At 48.2% G+C, this 16,938-nt stretch overlaps 1 long non-coding RNA gene across 1 annotated transcript; it reads left to right on the forward strand.

Moving 5' to 3' along the window:
- The first annotated feature begins 795 nt into the window (after positions 1-795).
- Positions 796-9,429, forward strand: LOC148774374 (uncharacterized). The gene is made up of 3 exons (XR_016035961.1): positions 796-985; positions 6,011-6,088; positions 9,102-9,429. It is a non-coding gene; the product is annotated as an uncharacterized LOC148774374 (long non-coding RNA).
- The last annotated feature ends 7,509 nt before the right edge of the window (positions 9,430-16,938 follow it).

Here is a 16,938-nt window from a genome sequence, read left to right on the forward strand (position 1 = left end):
ACTACTAATCGGCACCTCCAACTCTGGGAGGTAGGATTGGCATAAAGTCATTAGGAATGCTGCCTTCTGGGCTTGTGCATGGAAGATGTCAGGGGAGGCATTGAAATGACACCTATACATATCAGAACCAACATGTCTGCAAGTCCTACCCAGCCACGTGAGCTCTGACCATGTGGCTCAAAGATGAAGGGTGTTTATGGGCTGCCCAGAACCATGCATTTGGAAAGAGGCAACATTTGTTTTTTTGTGTTTCCCTCTCACTCTTGCTTACTGTTTAATCCCATTAATTAATCTGTAACCAGTTTTCTTGTGAAGTTCCTAACACTATCTGACCCAGGTGACCTTGACCTGGGACCATGGTGTTGATATGCTTTCCCTCAGACATGGGTTGAGCAGATGAGTTATCTGCTGGGTTTGTAATGAACTTCAGTCCCACAAGCTTGGAGTCTATTTGGAAAACAGTCCTGTCTAGGACTGGCCTAAGAGAGACTTGTGTGTCTTCTAAATCTCTTCTGTTCTGTCTGATTCTTTGCAACCCTATAAACTGCGGCCCGCCAAGCTCCTCTGTCCGTGGGATTTCCCCGGCAAGAATACTGCAATGGGTTGCCATGCCCTCCTCCAGGGGATCTTCTAGATCCCCACATCTCCTGGGGCTCCTGCATTGTAGATGGATTCTTTACCGCTGAGTCACCAGGGAAGCCCTAAGAGAGACTTATTTTTGGAAAATGTCACCGGATGTGTTTCTGAGCAGTCAGCCTGATAGGTTGAGTCTACTGTCACCAGTGAGATCTGGAGTCCAAATTCCTCCCACAGCAACCACTGCCAGCCCCTGTAACCAGGCTATTAGGTACAGTGCTTGGAAGGGCCTCACTTCAGCTCCTGCCATCCTCTCCCCTTACAGATGAAACACAGGGAGAGGCAGTCGCTGGCCTGAGATCAAGTGGTTGCTTAGCCCTCAACAGGAGATTTGTCTCCAGCCGGCGAGGTTAGGACCCAAACACGTCGCCTCTGTGCTGTGCCCGAGATCTTGGCTGTTGTAATGGGAGAAAGGCGAGTCTGCTTAGGGGAGCATGTCTATGAGGTCTGGAAGGAGGTGGCATTGGAGTGAACATTGGGGAAGGATTAACAGGATTTGCAGGTGATGTCCCAACATTGGGGACAGGTTTAATTGCATGGGACCCATCCCTCAGAAGGGTATGTAGAGCTCGGGAGCTTAGATTCTCCCTCTGGGGTCACTGGTACCAGTCAATGTGCAGAGAAAACTGCAAAACTCAATGTTTGTGGAAAAAGTAAGCTTCTAAAAGGCCTCTCTGTTGGTAAGTTTCTGGTCCCCTCTGCAGCTTCTTAGGGCATGCTGGGGAGGAAAAGACTGTTTGTGCTTGTAGAGTTGTCACATCCCAGCAGGGCTCTGGGGCAGTTTGAAAACCCTCAGCTGCTTCTGAGGAGGAAAACGAGCCCTGCATGATCTGGTCAGATGCCTGAAGGTATGGCTTTGCAGGTCATTCAGCGATCCGTGTGGCCGGGGTAGTTTACTGTGGAAGCCCCCTTTCCAGGCCTCATGGCATCCTGCAGCAACGTTACAGTTGTTTTCCCCCTTATCTACATAAACAACATAACTTTGTCAGAAAATTGAAAATCTGCACTTTCTCCCATCAGCTAAAATGGGCTGTCAGATAAGGCTTTTTTTTCCCCCCTTCTTCCTCTCTTGCATCCGATGAATGATGTAAATGGTTTTTGGCTTTGGAGTTTTTTTGCCAGGCACTAGAGTAAATGATCAGAGTAGTAACATTTTTAACCTTATCTATCATACTGAAACATTTTTTCTGCCTCCAATAAAACATGTCAGAGTCGATTAAGGACATTTTTCAATGAGGTATAATTCACAGATTTTAGTAGCGAATCCAAGAGCACTGAAGTATTAAAGAGGCTGTGAATACTTAATTACGGGTATGTTACCATCCTACCTTTTGCCTGAATTCCCTGAATGCTTTGGAGCTGTGCTCTGAAAATGTGCAGGGTCGGAAGAGCGGCAGGTACGATGGCCGGGGATGTGTCGCATCGTATCTGGTGACAGGGCCGTGAAAGATACGGCGGCTCAGTACGTCTGGCGGTGCTTATCTGGTACATGAGTGCACATTACTTCCCAAAGACCGGGATCACTTTGGACAGTATCATTAAATGCCACGTCATTACCTGTTATGGAGCAGTGCTTTAGCTTCAAGGGCCTCTTGGGACACGTGCAACAGTCAGAAGAATGATGGGCAAAGATGGAGCCGGCATTAAATTTTCAATGGAAGCAGTATTGGCTTTGACTTTTCAGAAGCCTTATCTGTTAGATGGTGTTTGTCACTGGGCCGCGGAGCTGTGGATGTTCGTCAGTTGAAAGTTGCAGGCAGTTGAACGATATGGACAGGTGAAGGCTCCGTGGGGACCGGCCCGGCTCGCGGAGAGCTGGAGGGGGTAAATTGAAGGTTTATTTATCCCATTCGCTGTCAAGGTCAGCTTGCTAGAGAGCTGTCCTATGGATGCTTACAAATGCCAAAATCCTGGCAAATTGTCGGAAAGAGCCTCCAAATCACTGACCTTTGTACAGCTCCCATCAACGTGCCTGTGTCTCTGAGCGGGGTCCTTAGAGGGAGTTAAATGGTTGGTAAAATGAGGCTTATGCTGTTGCTGTAATGTCAGCTGAGATGCTATGTATTTTTTATTTTTGTGTTTTCAGCAACGAGGTTGAAGTTAAAGATACCAGTGATGAAGGAGGGGTGGGAGGGGCTACATACAATAATTAGGTTGGCATGGGTTTTGCCACATGAGGCAAGTCTAGATTTCTGCATTTGAGAGTATTTCGAGCTTCAAGTCAGAAGCAGGCATTTCAGTGTCTCCATTGTTCTGGTCCGTGTTGGATAGGGGTGAATCAAAATTCCTTTGTCCTTTCTTCATAGCCACAGCCTCTGATGTAGTTGTAGGGTCTCATGGCTGTTCTGAGCAATGGACTCTCTTGCTGTGGACTTTGGGGTCTGACTTTGCCAGGGCAGCTAATTTAGGGAGCCAAGACACAGCTAATCTAGTTGCCTTCCTTTGGTTGAGGATGGGGATTTGCTGAGCAATGCTACAGTGACACAATAACCAAAGGTAGAGATAATTGTTGACAATTGAGGAAGAGCCACACTGCGGAGCATTATGTGTCCATTAAAAAGTAGTCACTAGGCAAATACCTGTTGAATCGGAGAGCTGGCCATGGATCTAAGAGAGAACAGTGCGTGAATCCTATGATCAGATTTACAAAAGAAGAAAACCACCTTCCTCCCAAGGGTGCCAGATAAAATACAAAATGCTTAGTACACCTGAATATCAGATTCCTGAGAAATAATTTTAAAATAGTTGAAAAAGTGTTTGTTGTTTATTTGAAATTAAAATTTAACTGGATGTCTTGTATTTTCATTTGCTAAACCTGGCAACTCTCTCCCCTTCCCCCAGATATGACATTTGTATGTAGATCCCTGGGTCAGGAAGATCCCCTGGAGAAAGGCATGGCAGCCCACTTTAGTATTCTTGCCTGGAGAATCCTATGGACAGAAGAGCCTGGAGGGCTACAGTCCATGGGGTCGCACAGAGTCGGACACGACTGAAGTGACTGAGCATGCATACAGCACATCAGTATATTGGCTTGGAGTAAATCAGGAAGCGAACATTCTAGATAATTAACAAGGGTTTTCTAGAAAAGGCTGTACAGGGGTTTGATAGGAGAGTGTGTGGTGGAGGAAGCGAGTCAAGCGGGGAGGCAGAGGGTGAGCGGGAAAAGGAAAAGCCCACAGGTTTTGAGTTATGCCTTCACTCCTTCACTTTACAAACGATTGCTCAGACTTTGTGTCAGGGCCTGGGGCAGGCACAGACGATTCCAAGAGGATGTGGCCAGGGACACCCCCCGACTTTGGATGGGGAACGGGCAAGCCTCGTCCAGGTGAGGGCTGCCATGGACCCTGTGGGGCTCACAGGAGAGGTCTCAGCTTGGGGCTGGACGGTCAGCAACTCCTCTCCGTTGTTGGTTTGGAACAGAAGAGAGGACATGGCATCTCATGGGGCCTGCTCCCACTCTCCGGGAACGCCTCAGCCCCCCATGAGCTCAGGAAGGGCGTGACGGCCTCGCGGGGTAACCCGGGGCCTGCGGGTGTTGGCAGGGACCGCCGTCGGGGGCGCTGCGTTCCGGCTCTGTTCGCCGTGCACGGGCAGTCGCTGCGGGGGCCGCGCATCCGCTCTTCACAAGACCGTTGAAAACGCTCCTTCTTATTTCCAAATTCAATTAAAGAGCCGTTAATACGTCCCAGGTTTGTTGTAATGAGCCCATAACTGAAACTGACATCATTATCAATTCAAACAAAACACAAACGCTTCATCTTCCGCCTCCTCAGGGAAACCCCCAACTTCCTGAGCCGCCCAGCCTCTCCGAGTCTCTCTTTTTCAAACACAGAGTTCCAAGGAGGGCCCCTCCTACATCCCCTCCCTCTGGTCAAGTGAGACTTGGATAACATGACTCCAGAATGTTCTTTCTATGGCCAATGTTTGAGTTCCTTTTAGGGGAGGGGTAACTGCAGCTGAACAGGAGCTTCCTGTGTTCTTGTGTAGCCTAGAGCTCTGCTGCTCTGCCTACCAGCTTCCCACCTTGTAAACTTTTCGAGGCTCCCTGACAAACCTAGACAGCATATTAAAAAGCAGAGACCTCACTTTGCCGACAAAGGTATATTTAGTTAAAATTATGGTTTTTCCGTAGTCATGTATGGATGTGAGAGTTGGACCGTAAAGAACACTGAGCGCCAAAGCATTGATGTTTTCAAACTGGGGTGCTGGAGAAGGCTCTTGAGAGTCCCTTGGACAGACAGCAAGGAGATAAAACCAGTCCGTCCTAAAGGAAATCAGTCCTGAATATTCATTGGAAGGACTGATACCGAAGCTGAAACTCCAATACTTTGGCCACCTGATGCGAAGAGTTGACTCATTGGAAAAGACCCTGATGCTGGGGAACATTGAAGGCAGGAGGAGAAGGGGGCGACAGAGGATGAGATGGTTGGATGGCGTCACCGACTCAGTGGACATGAGTTTGTGCAAACTCTGAGAGACAGTGAAGCACAGGGGAGCCTGGCGTGCTGCAGTCCATGGGGTTGCAAAGAGTCGGACACGGCTGAGTGACTGAACAGCAGCAACAAGCAACATAGGGAGAGAAGGAGCATGGGGTGATGGTGCTGAGAAGGGACCAGGACAGAGGGCAGAGTGGGGTGACCTGGGGATCCCCCACCTGCAGCCAGGCTGCGATGAGTCCAGCTGGACTCACCCATCAGATCCAAGGACTCGCTGGGTTTTGTGGACAGGGCACTGCAGGAGAAGCTGCAACGTGAACAGCAGTGAGTGTAAGCCGAGGGCAGGGGATGACACAGGGACCTGAGCGAAGTGTCCACTGACCATGCTTAAGTCTCTAACAACCCTGGTGACAGCCTCAGTATTTCAGCTCAGGACAGTAGGTCACTAAGAGAGGTCATATTATTTGCCCAATCTCGAAAAACAGCTAATGAGTGGTTGAGCTTGAGCTCAAAGTTCTCGTGTTGAAAGGTTTCTCAGGGCAGCTGAGAGATGTGATGATTTGAAGTCTTTACCCAACAGGTGTTCCCGTGAGCCGTGAACTCCTCCACAGGTGACCCCAGACCCCCTGTTCATGCACAAGCTGTGATTTCCCTTGTATGTTCCCTTATATGTCCTCTGCATCCTGAACAGCTTGCCTTCTTTCAGGCCTCATGTTCCAGAGTCTCTTACGTGCCCTGGGGTCCCTTGGTGCTCACCCTGATGTGCGGGTGTGTGCCAGTACTGAAGAGGCTGTGAGTCTGAGCCTGGCCAGGCTGAGCTTTTGTCTAAGCCTAATTTCTTACATGCCCTGGAGTCCATGCAGTGGCCAGGCAGCACGTCTTGGCCGTGGCCCTGAAGCCAGTGTCACGGCCTCTTTCTGAAGCCTGTTTTCCAAAAGGATCTGGTGTTTGGAGGCCTGGCTGCAAGACCCCGTCAGCAATGGCTGGTCAGACCATTCTGCAGAGCTTATAATAGAGTAAGTGCACATTTCCTCTATCAGCTGCCTAGCCCCAGCATTTCAGCTATCCCCGCGTGTATGTCTGGAGGCCTCTATTGCCCTGACCATCCCGAAGTGGAAGGTGACCTGTGCAGTCTGCACAGAGCCTGTCAGCTTTGCCCTGGCCTGCTCCCAGCTGCCTGGGCTACATTTCTCACACTACTTCACAAACTCCTAAAAAGGTTGGCCAGCCCCAGATTGGTGATGTGTGATCTGTGGCCAGATGACAAAGAGGTCAATGTCTGCTAATAGGTAAAGAACTACCTGTGCCCTTCCCCAGCTCACTCCCCAGGTAGATCTTTACCTATTAGCAGACATTGTCCCAGCCTCTCAAGATAATGGACAAAACAGACAAGATGCCTGCATTCACAGTGGTCATAGGCTTAAGGGGAGCCTATGGTGAACAAGTAAGCAAACAAATAAGATAACTTCAGACTAATCATGGAGAAAATACCTCAGTGAATTTGGCGGTCAGCTCTATTCAGGTATTGAGATCTGAAAGTCCAAGGGAGGCAACCAAAAGAGATCCCAAAAGAACAGTACTGACTCAGACAAAATCAGGTGCAAAGGTCCTGGGGTAAGAGGATCTGGTGTGATGGAAGCTTAGGCAACACAGAGGCATGTGGTTGGAGATGAGCTGGGCAGAACTGGGTCATATAGGTCTTGTCCCTGAAACTAATGGGTGGGTTTTATTCTCTGTCTGACTCTTCTCAGAAGCCCAAGGAGTGTGTATTCCTGTTATCCCCAAACTCTGATTGTGCTGCTCCCTTCCTGGGAAGACCTTCCCTTCTCTACCTACTGAAATCTTACTCACCTGAAATGCCCCCTCACCCACACAGGACCCAGGACCCATTTCTCTTTCTCCTGTGCCCCCACTGGACACAGCACCTCCTGTGTGGCAGTGGCATGGTTTTGTTGACTTGTTTCTGAGCCCTGGGCCAGGTTATGTTCCTCTGTGTGCCCCACAGTACCTGAAGCACACGATGTAAGCAGGAACCTTGTTCAGAAATGAGTCTCTGCCCTGGGAGACGAGGCCAGAGCTAGGCTTCCCGTATCACCTTAGTTTGGAGGAGCCCTAGGCTAGGGACCTGAGGGAGCAGTTAGGCATCTGTGTCAGTTATTTTTAGTTTTGAGTGAGCTGCTGCATAAGTGATGGCTCAGGTTGACCAGCAAAGGGAGAAGGCTGTGGGTACCAGCAGCATCCCAGGCTGTGTGCACAGTGTCTTTGAGGACTGCCCAGTGGAGCTGCAGAAACCAGAGCTGTCCCTGGAACAGCCAATGGTGAAGTACATCTTTCTCACCATGGGCAATAAACATTCATTAGTCCTTGAACAGGAGCTGCTAATGGAGGCAGCTTCTTGTAGGTTAATGCTGCGTGGAGGCCTCCATCTCTGCGGACAGGCCCCGGCCCATGTGCAGGCCTCTGGCCTGAGGTGGTGGGGTAGGGTGTCTATTTGGGTGATGTCTCCCTGGCTCAGCTGGGAGACATCCTGCACAGGGTCCACATGGTGTGGTGCTTCCCTGAGTTATTATCCTTGTTGTTTAGTCACTAAGTCATTTCTGACTCTTTGCCAACCCATGGACTGCAGCACTAGTCTTTTCTCTCCTTCACCATCTCCCGGAGCTTGCTCAAACTCACATCCATTGAGTTGGTGATGCCATCCAACCATCTCATCCTCTGTCATCCCCTTCTCCTCCTGCCATCCGTCTTTTCCAGAATCAGGGTCTTTTCAAATGAGTCAACTGTTCGCATCAGGTGGCCAAAGTATTGGAGCTTTAGCTTCAGCATCCGTCCTTCCAATGAATATTCAGGCCCCTGTGGTATGGTGCTTCCATGAGAGCCACTCCCATTTACCTGGTGCCTTTCCTGAGGCTAAGTCTTCCTGGGACTTTTCCTGTGTGACCCCTCCCCACCCCAATGCCCTCTCTTTGCTGCTGTGTCACTTCAGTTGTGTCCAACTTTGTGCGACCCCATAGACGGCAGCCAACCAGGCTCCGCCGCCCCTGGGATTCTCCAGGCAAGAACACTGGAGTGGGTTGACATTTCCTTCTCCAGCCCTCTCTTTGGACAAGGTCAATTCCAGCCCATGGAGAGGTCGGCCATGGGTTCACCAGGGGGCTTTATTCTGCCATAGCCTCCTGAGCACACAGCCTGCTTTGACTGCCTGGGCCTCATGGAAACCGGGAGGCAGCACACTCAGCCCCCCTCTGACGTCTGAGAACCTTACATCCCCCTGGTCCCACCTGCCTCTGTTCGGTTCCAGGGGTAGCCTTCTCCGTTGCCCACTCCCACCCACTGGCTCAGTATCCTCTGCGTAGAATGCAGGGACCAATCGGGACCCCCGCCCCCTCTGCCAGCTCTAACCTGTTCTCTACTGCCCACAGCTCTTTCCTCCCTGGAGAGACAAGAGACAAGATCTTTCTTCTCAAGTGGCTTCCATTTCCTGCTCCTAATTTTGGTGGCAAATGCCATGGAATCAAATGATAAAGAACACATTATGGCTGAAACTATAAGCCCATGGACTGCAAGGAGATCCAACCAGTCCATCCTAAAGGAAATCAGTCCTGAATATTCATTGGAAGGACTGATGCTGAAGCTGAAACTCCAATACTTTGGCCACCTGATATGAACAACTGACTCATTGGAAAAGACCCTGATGTTGGGAAAGATTGAAGGCAGGAGGAGAAGGGGACGACAGAGGATGAGATGGTTGGATAGCATCACTGACTCAATGGACATGAATTTGGGTAAACTCTAGGGCTTGGTGATGGACAAGGAGGCCTGGTGTGCTGCAGTCCATGGGGTCACAAAGAGTCAGACATGACTGAGTGACTGAACTAAACTGATAAGCCCTTCACTTGTATTGGAACAGCAGTTACCAAACTGCCCTCACTCATGATGGGTGCCCATCAGCCTATGGCGAGGGGCAGGAAGAGGCTACTTGTTTCAGCTCTGGGTGTGAAATGGTTATGTACATCTTCTCTGTCCTAGGAAACGACTCCTCATGATGGCTGACCATCAGGACCAGTGTCTAGTGTTCTCTAGCCAGCTCTGAACCCCCAAGCCCAGCAGACATCCTGATACTGGCTCATTCCTGAAAGAACACGTGATTCTGAGGCCTATGAGAGGAGGTATTCTCCACAGCTGAGTTTTCTTAAGGAGGTGAAATCATGACCCTGACCTTGAGGCAGCGCTGTTGTCATCAGAGCTGCAAGATCGTGCTCGGGGCCGACTCCCTCTGCCACACAAAACTGCGAAAAGTCCCAGGAATATTTACAGTTGGTCTTTAAACAGCAGTGGATTTGAATAAAAGAGCAATATCTCACATCATTAGTCCATAAATATGCAGTTTAGTTTTATTTGTCAAATAAAATAACCCGAGATTGAACTGCCTGATTGAAAGACACAGGCATACATACACCCATCTCCTTGTCCCTCCCCTTCTCCTATTCTCCTGTCTTCAGCCCTTCAGGAATGTTCTTTCCCCGGGTACGTGTTCTCCTCCCTCCCTTTCTAAATTTCCTGGGTAGAATCATTCAGACAGGTTTCCTTCCCCTCCCTCTTGAGGAAGTCAGCTGAATGCCCACTGCCACTGAGGCCACTAGCTCACGCTCACCAGAGAAGGGATAGTCGGAAACCTCTCCCTTCTTTCCCTACTTAAGGGAGTTTTATTTTCATTCTATTAGAGGTGTGGAGCCTGCTGTGCTGGGCTGGGAGTTGGCTCTGCTGGACAAGGGGGACAGTGCTCTGCTGCCTTGTGGGAACAGAGTGGAGGTCAAGCTGTCCTTCTTAGTCCAGATGGGTGTATGTAAACTGGTCAGAGCCTGGAATGGGAACAGGAATGCTGGAAGATATTTCCCTGGGGATGTGGGACTTCAGATGGGGGCAGAGAGTATGCCAGCCCAGAAGTATGCCAGCCTGTTTCCTTCTGTCCTGTTTCCATCTGGCTCTGGGTATGAGAGCCCTGGAGATTCTGGTATACACTGTGTTTTGCCAGTGAAGAGGGCCCCTTGTCCAGAGTTGCCTGTCACCATGGAGTGAGTAGGGTGGGCTGGGTGGGACCCAGATCTCCCGATTAGCCAGTATGGCTGAGTGACACAGCCCCGCCTCTCCACGACACTGCTTGCGAGTCATGACTCTCTGAAGAGGAGACTTGAACTTGATCTAACTTGGGTACTGTTCAGGCAGAGCAAAACATGTTCCGATCTGAACTTGAACAGTTGTTGGTAATTTTTAACGCAGAAATATTAAAGACAGCTTATCCTGTCAACATACAGTATCGCCAAGACTCAGTATATTAAGTCTGAACTTTATCTCAGAATGTCAGTTCTTTTGCAAAAAGGACTTTGACTTTCAAATTAGTGTTCACTTTATAGGCTCAGAGGCTGAGCTCCACCAGGGAGCTCCATCAGGGGTGAAGGATGGTGAAGAGGGACCCGGTGACTATACTACTCACGGGCCTCAATTCCAGGAGCTGCTGCATCACATGTTGGAGATGCTGCTTTTGCGCTGCATTTCCTTAGGTTCAGTATTTGCTTTTCTTTGTATTTTTGTGGTGACTGTGGTGAATGGCTCAGCTGGTAAAGAATTTTCCTGCAGTGCAGGAGGCCTGGGTTTAATCCTTGGGTTGGGAAGATCCCCTGGAGACGGGAAAGGTTACTCACTCCAGTATTCTGGCATGGAGAATTCTATCGACTGTATAGTCCATGGGGTTGCAAAGAATCAGACAAGACTGAGCGACTTCTACATACATACTATGTGAAATAGTCATATCTAGATTTTAGGCTAGTGCTTACTGGCACCCTCTAAAATGCAGGACCCCAATACATAATTAAGCCATCATGTTCAGATTTTTTTTCTCGTTGTGCCTCTTCAAGATATGTATGCACATAGACATCATGTTAATATTTGCTTAAACTAAGTTCAGTTCAGTTCAGTTCAGTTCAGTCGCTCAGTCGTGTCCGACTCTCCGCGACCCCATGAATCACAGCACGCCAGGCCTCCCTGTCCATCACCAACTCCCGGAGTACACTCAAACTCATGTCCACAGAGTCGGTGATGCCATCCAGCCATCTCATTCTCCGTCGTCCCCTTCTCCTCCCGCCCCCAACCTTTCCCAGCATCAGAGTCTTTTCCAGTGAGTCAACTCGTCTCATGAGGTGGCCAAAGTATTGGAGTTTCAGCTTTAGCATCAGTCCCTCCAATGAACATCCAGGATTGATCTCCTTTAGAATGGACTGGTTGGATCTCCTTGCAGTATAAGGGACTCTCAAGAGTCTTCTCCAACACCACAGTTCAAAAGCATCGATTCTTCGGCGATCAGCTTTCTTCACAGTCCAACTCTCACATCCATACATGACCACGGGAAAAACCATTGCCTTGACTAGACGGACCTTGGTCGGCAAAGTAATGTCTCTGCTTTTTAATATACTATCAAGGTTGGTCATAACTTTCCTTCCAAGGAGCAAGCGTCTTTTAATTTCATGGCTGCAATCAGCATCTGCAGTGATTTTGGAGCCCAAAAAAACAAAGTCTGACACTGTTTCCACTGTTTTTCCATCTATTTCCCATGAAGTGATGGGACCAGATGCCATGATCTTTGTTTTCTGAATGTTGAGCTTCAAGCCAACCTTTTCACTCTCCTCTTTCACTTTCATCAAGAGGCTTTTGAGTTCCTCTTCACTTTCTGCCATAAGGGTAGTGTCATCTGCATATCTGAGGTTATTGATATTTCTCCAGCAATCTTGATTCCAGCTTGTGCTTCTTCCAGCCCAGCGTTCCTCATGATGTACTCTGCATAGAAGTTAAATAAGCAAGGTGACAATATACAACCTTGACGCACTCCTTTTCCTATTTGGAACCAGTCTGTTGTTCCATGACCAGTTCTAACTGTTGCTTCCTGACCTGCATACAGGTTTCTCAAGAGGCAGGTCAGGTGGTCTGGGATTCCCATCTCTTTCAGAATGTTCCACAGTTTATTGTGATCCACACAGTCAAAGGCTTTGGCATAGTCAATGAAGCAGAAATAGATGTTTTTCTGAAACTCTCTTGCTTTCTCCATGATCCAGCGGATGTTGGCAATTTGATCTCTGGTGCCTCTGCCTTTTCTAAAACCTGCTTGAACATCTGGGAGTTCACGGTTTACATACTGCTGAAGCCTGGCTTGGAGAATTTTGAGCATGACTTTACTAGCGTGTAAGATGAGTGCAATTGTGCGGTAGTTTGAGCATTCTTTGGCATTGCCTTTCTTTGGGATTGGAATGAAGACTGACCTCTTCCAGTCCTGTGGCCACTGCTGAGTTTTCCAAATCTGCTGGCATATTGAGTGCAGCACTTTCACAGCATCATCTTTCAAGACTTGAAATAGCTCAACTGGAATTCCATCACCACCACTAGCTTTGTTCGTAGTGATGCTTTCTAAGGCCCACTTGACTTCACATTCCAAGATGTCTGGCTCTAGGTCAGTGATCACATTATCGTGACTATCTTGGTCGTGAAGATCTTTTTTGTACAGTTCTTCTGTGTATTCCTGCCACCTCTTCTTAATATCTTCTGCTTCTGTTAGGTCCATACCATTTCTGTCCTTTATCGAGCCCATCTTTGCATGAAAAGTTCCCTTGGAATCTCTAATTTTCTTGAAGATGTCTCTTGTTTTTCCTATTCTGTTGTTTTCCTCTATTTCTTTGCATTGATCACTGAGGAAGGCTTTCTTATCTCTCCTTGCTATTCTTTGGAACTCTGCATTCAGATGCTTATATCTTTCCTTTTCTCCTTTGCTTTTCGCCTCTCTTCTTTTTACAGCTATTTGTAAGGCCTCCTCAGACAGCCATTTCGCTCTTTTGCATTTCTTTTCCATGGGGATGGTCTTGGTCCCCTGTCTCCTGTACAATGTCACGAACCTCCGTCCAGAGTTCATCAGGCACTCTATCAATCAGATCTAGTCCCTTAAATCTATTTCTCACTTCCACTGCATAATCATAAGGGATTTGATTGAGGTCATATCTGAATGGTCTAGTGGTTTTCCCTACTTTTCTTCAATTTAAGTCTGAACTTCGCAATAAGGAGTTCATGATCTGAGCCACAGTCAGCTCCTGGTCTTGTTTTCGCTAACTGTATACAGCTTCTCCATCTTTGGTTGCAAAGAATATAATCAATCTGATTTCGGTGTTGACCATCTGGTGATGTCCATGTGTAGAGTCTTCTCTTGTGTTGTTGGAAGAGGGTGTTTGCTATGACCAGTGCATTCTCTTGACAAAACTCTATTAGCCTTTGCCCTGCTTCATTCCGTGCTCCAAGGCCAAATTTGCCAGTTACTCCAGGTGTTTCTTGACTTCCTACTTTTGCATTCCAGTCCCCTATAATGAAAAGGACATCTTTTTTGGGTGTTAGTTCTAAAAGGTCTTGTAGGTCTTCATAGAACTGATTAACTTCGGCTTCTTCAGCATTACTGGTTGGGGCATAGGCCTGGATTACTGTAATATTGAATGGTTTGCCTTGGAAACGAACAGAAATCATCCTGTCATTTTTAAGATTGCATCCAAGTACTGCATTTCGGACTCTTTTGTTGACCATGATGGCTACTCCATTTCTTCTAAGGGATTCCTGCCCACAGTAGTAGATATAATGGTCATCTGAGTTAAATTCACCCATTCCAGTCCATTTTAGTTCACTGATTCCTAGAATGTCGACATTCACTCTTGCCATCTCCTGTTTGACCATTTCCAATTTGCCTTGATTCATGGACCTAACATTCCAGGTTCCTATGCAATATTGCTCTTTACAGCACCGGACCTTGTTTCTATCATTGGTCACATCCACAACTGGGTATTGGTTTTGCTTTTGCTCCATCCCTGTATGCAGGTCAGGAAGCAACAGTTAGAACCGGTCATGGAACAACAGACTGGTTCCAAATAGGAAAAGGAGGGCTTAAACTAAACTATGGTATATTTTTAAGAAGGAAGTTGGTCATGCGACAAAATTTAAAGCCATTGTATTTTTTTCTTCCCTTTCAAAATGCTGTCTTAAAGGTACTTCAGATGCATAAGGCTTTTGCACTACAAGTTGATACAAGTGATAGCCTGAACTGAGAATTCAGTCTTCTCAGGGATCCAGAAGCAAAATGGAATTGAAAAAAATATAAAAAGTGGAAAAAGAACCAAGGCTGTACCTGGTCCAGCCTTGCCAATCAGTTAGCTGTGGCCTCAGCATGTGAAGTGTGTGGAATGGTTAAACATCAACTCTGGGTGGAGGTGTTGGCTTGGATGGGGGTCATTTGATAAGAGCAGACCAGTTCTGACATGCTTTGTTGGGATGGTTTTGGGACATGGGAGGGGCTGGCTTTCTAGTGCATATCTCCCATGAAATCTTACCCTTTTGGCGTCCTTGTGAGTTTCATCTTTTTAAGTGATGGTCATTTTCTTGGTGCCAAGATACTGTTTTTGTGCTCAAGCACTTGTCAGAAATTGTGACATAAGACAGAAACTTACACTACTTGCCATGAACAAAAAAGAATGTGTCTTGTTAGCGGCACAGGCAGGATACATAGCCCAGGCTGATGGTTTTTATTGCTTTTGCAGAGGAGAGGAAAATATCCAGTTCCATGATGCTCCACCCTCGATGAATAGGGCAGGGTTTAACATGAGGCACCAGGGCAAAGGGTTTCTGATGGCCCAGTCCCGCTGAGCCCCCCACCTTGCTTGTTGGGGAGTGTGCTCAGACTCGGGGTGAAATGAACAGCCCACAGCACTGTGCTGCACCAGGTGTCCAATCCAGGGCCAAGAGTCTTCCCCCGGTGCCTCCTTAGTGTAGCCCACTCAGTGAAGCCACTTTCAAGGTCAGGTCAAACCCCATGAGTTCTTTCCTCTTGGCTGCAATGGGTGTTGTACACATCAGGCATTCACAGAAGGGGCTGCCATTGTCAGGCATGCAGACTAGTTGAAATAGAATAATCTGGTGTTCATGTCATTGTTTCTTGTAGAGCCAGCTGAGAAAGATTTTCCTCAATGGCTTAGCCGCAGCTCAGCTGTGGCACAGCCAGTTTGTCTAACGTGCAAACAGCAAAACAGAAGTCCTGTGAAAAGTGTTTTCAAAGGCAGTTGTTGACAATAAGTAAAAGTGCAATAAAAGGTTTAAACCATAGAAGACCTCTAGTCTGGGCTTCCCTAGGGGCTCAGATGGTAAAGTTTCTGCCTGCAGTGTAGGAGACCCGGGTTCAATTCCTGGGTTGGGAAGATCCCTTGGAGAAGGGAATGGCAACCTACTCCAGTGTTCTTGCCTGGAGAATTCCACAGTCAGAGGAGCCTGGAGGGCTACAGTCCATGGTGTTACAAAGAATCAGACATGACTGAGAGACTAATACGCGCGCACGCGTACAGACACACACACACAGTGCCTTTGAGGCAAGTTGGCCCGTGTCTCCTATCCCCGCTGACAGTGAGCCCATTTCTGAGCACAGGAGTGTAGGGGGCTGCAGCCAGTCCTGTGTCACCCATGGACCAAATCACAGGCCTGATGTCCACAGAGAGAACAGAAGAGTCAACTGCCCAGAGGAGGGAGCCCGCTTTGCTTTGAATGATGTATTTAAGACATTTATAAAACATCCTTCAACTCCTTTCAGGAGCAGATATTTCGAGGTCTTGGGTTCATTACCCTTCTGGTCATTGTGAGCAGCTGTGCAGAGCCTGAAGCTCCCTCCAGGAATAGGGGAAGATCGATTTAACAAGCACAAATAACCCCCTCTGTGGAACATCTTTGTCCACTTTAAAGAAAGGGTCCTCCCTTGCACCCCTGCCCCCCACTCCTGCTTCACACGGGAAGACCAGGTTGATAGGATTGTGCTGGTCCTAGTGTATTTCTGTGTTCTATAGAGCAAGTCACTGTTGGGGCAGTCAGACGTGGGTCAGTTAGAAAAGAGACCAGGGACTGCCCTGGTGGTCCAGTGCTTAAGAGTCTGCCTGCTAATGCAGGGGACATGAGTTCAGCCCCCGGTCCAGGATGATTCCACATGCCAGGGAACAGCTAAGCCTGTGTGCTACAACTACTGAAGCTTATGCTCTAAAGCCCTTGCTCTGCAACAAGAGAAGCCACTTCAATGTGAAGCCCATGCCATGCACTTGCAGAGTAGCCCCCACTTGCTGCAACTAGAGAAAGCCCGTACAAAGCCTTGCAGCAACAAAGACCCAGTACAACCAAAAATAAGTAAGAAAGTAAGTAAATCAGAGACCAGATGGAAACACGGGGTCTCGAATCTCTGTCTCCTTTGCTCTCCGTCTTCGTCTGCTCCTTCTTAGTTTCTTGTACGTCCTGAAGGACCACACAGTTAATGTCTCTTGATCATTCTGAGAGTGTCTTGGGGGTCGGACAATCTGTTATGTTTGCATCGCCAGCCAATAGCCAGGACGTTCAGCAATAAAAGTTCATCAGTTCATCTTGATTGACTGTTTGAATCACATTTGATTGCCAACCTCTCTTCCCTAAGACTATGCAAAGGATTGGTAGTAAATGTTGTGAACGCCAGGTTTAAAGAACACAAAGTATAGTCAGGAGAACATGAGTGCTTTTTCTTTATGACTTCTGAACAAGCTTCCCACGATGACTGCCCTAATGCGGTCATGATGCCTTAATCCAGAATCTGAATTTAGTGACCATCTGCTCTGGGAAGTCCTCTCTGCACCCCGCAGGGCAGACATGTAGCCCAGTACATGCCAGCTACAGGGCGTCATCTCAGGGAAGGAGACTCGGTGTGGGGGGGCAGGCCTGAAAAGAGGGGTGTGGGCCATGCGGGAAACAGCCAAGGGCTGGGGCAGCTTCTGTCTGTGGCAGAGACGGA

The sequence above is a fragment of the Moschus berezovskii genome, chromosome 22 (assembly GCF_049115385.1).
Source record: "Moschus berezovskii isolate FMDL1 chromosome 22, NW_MosBer_1.0, whole genome shotgun sequence".
Lineage (NCBI taxonomy): Eukaryota > Metazoa > Chordata > Mammalia > Artiodactyla > Moschidae > Moschus > Moschus berezovskii.